Source organism: Fukomys damarensis, unplaced genomic scaffold (genome assembly GCF_012274545.1).
Source record: "Fukomys damarensis isolate Sample0158 unplaced genomic scaffold, DMR_v1.0_HiC HiC_scaffold_3, whole genome shotgun sequence".
NCBI classification, from domain to species: Eukaryota; Metazoa; Chordata; class Mammalia; order Rodentia; family Bathyergidae; genus Fukomys; species Fukomys damarensis.
Window position 1 is genome coordinate 8,748,937 of NW_022900915.1, and position 1,571 is coordinate 8,750,507.

Consider the following 1,571-nt stretch of genomic DNA (forward strand, 5'->3'; position numbering starts at 1 on the left):
GAGACACCCGACACCCCGGCACGCCGCACAGTCCCAGCCGCCAGCCGGAGTCCGCCGAGAGCTGAACGTCTCTGCAGCTGCGTCCCCTCTAAGTCTCGTTTCACCGCAAGGAGTCAGCTTGCAAGCCTCTCCCCGCCCACCCAGTCCCATGACAGCTGCTACCGCCCAAAGACTGGCAGATGATAACGAGAAGCAAAGTTTCCCTCTCTGACACCCCGGCACGCCGCACAGTCCCAGCCGCCAGCCGGAGTCCGCCGAGAGCTGAACGTCTCTGCAGCTGCGTCCCCTCTAAGTCTCGTTTCACCGCAAGGAGTCAGCTTGCAAGCCTCTCCCCGCCCACCCAGTCCCATGACAGCTGCTACCGCCCAAAGACTGGCAGATGATAACGAGAAGCAAAGTTTCCCTCTCTCTCCTCCCACCTTCAGGCCCCCTCTGCCTTCTCCCTCCCTTCCTGTGTTATGCAAAGCGGGCCGGCGCCGGTGCTCCCCTCCAGGTACCTAACCGGCCCCCGCGAGCCGCGCCCGGTTGCGCCCTGCGGCCCCTCTCCGCGCCCCGAAGTCCCCTCGCTTCTAGGGCCCCCTCCGGGGTTCTGCCTCATCCCGAGCCTCCCCGTCACCCGCAGCCTGGCGCCCGCAGAAAAAGCCCCAACTCTGGAGCCAAACTTTATGCTTGCAACAGGCATGGGGTGGGGAAAATGGGGGAAAGGGTTGGGGGCGCGCACACCTTGTGTAATCATTTCTGGTAACTGCTCGTCCCAGCAGCGCTCGCCTCCGGGTCTCCAAGCCACTGGCTTACCCAAGTCCTCCCCCACCCCGGCACACAGAGCACCCTCTCCTGTCACGCGCGTGTCGCCGGTGGGGCTCCCAGGCTCAGCCAGACCCCGGGACGCCGCCTCGCCTTCCCTTCCCCCTGCAGCGTGGAGCGCGCGCCGGGGCCGCGCGACGCAGGGGGATCCAGGCGCCCCCAGACAGCCCTCCTGCCCCCATCCTGCCCCGCTTTTTCCCGGGGAAGGGCTCGGTCGGAGAGCGAAACCAAGAAGGCGCTATCTCCGCCCGCAGGTCCACGTGCCCCGCAGACCCCAAGCCCTCAGAGGGCAACTGACGGAAAACTCCGCGCCGCGGGAGCCGGTGGGGAGCTGTGGGTGCCGGGAGCAGCGCTTGGGGGGGCCAGAGGCTACAGAACGAGGAGACGCCGGGGGTGAGGGCAGGCGCCCGTGCGGGGGCCACAAGTCCACGTGAAAGTACGGCAGCAAGTGCCGGCGCTCACGGCGCGCCTACAGCACCCAGCGTCAGCCCGAGGGTCTCCCGCACCGCGTCGCGGCTCAAGCTCCCCAAGGAAACGCGGTACCCCCAGCCTTCCCGCCAGGGGTGGCGGACTCCAGGTGGCCCGGACTAAACCCTTCCCAGCCGCTATGCGTCCCCAGTGCTCCAACACAGGCCGGGGGACCTCCAGCTCTCTACCCGCTACGGAGTGCATCGCCAGGCGCATGGAAAGGGAGCTCTGCAGCCTGGCACCCCTGAGCTCCCCGGTGCGCCCATCGCTGCGTCCCGGCCTCGGCAGCTGCGGCTGCA

General features: G+C 68.0%; 1 pseudogene; it reads left to right on the forward strand.

Annotated features, from left to right (window-relative positions):
- The first annotated feature begins 1,411 nt into the window (after positions 1 to 1,411).
- The window catches only part of LOC104864358, a 13,065-nt pseudogene continuing 12,905 nt past the window's right edge, over positions 1,412 to 1,571 (forward strand).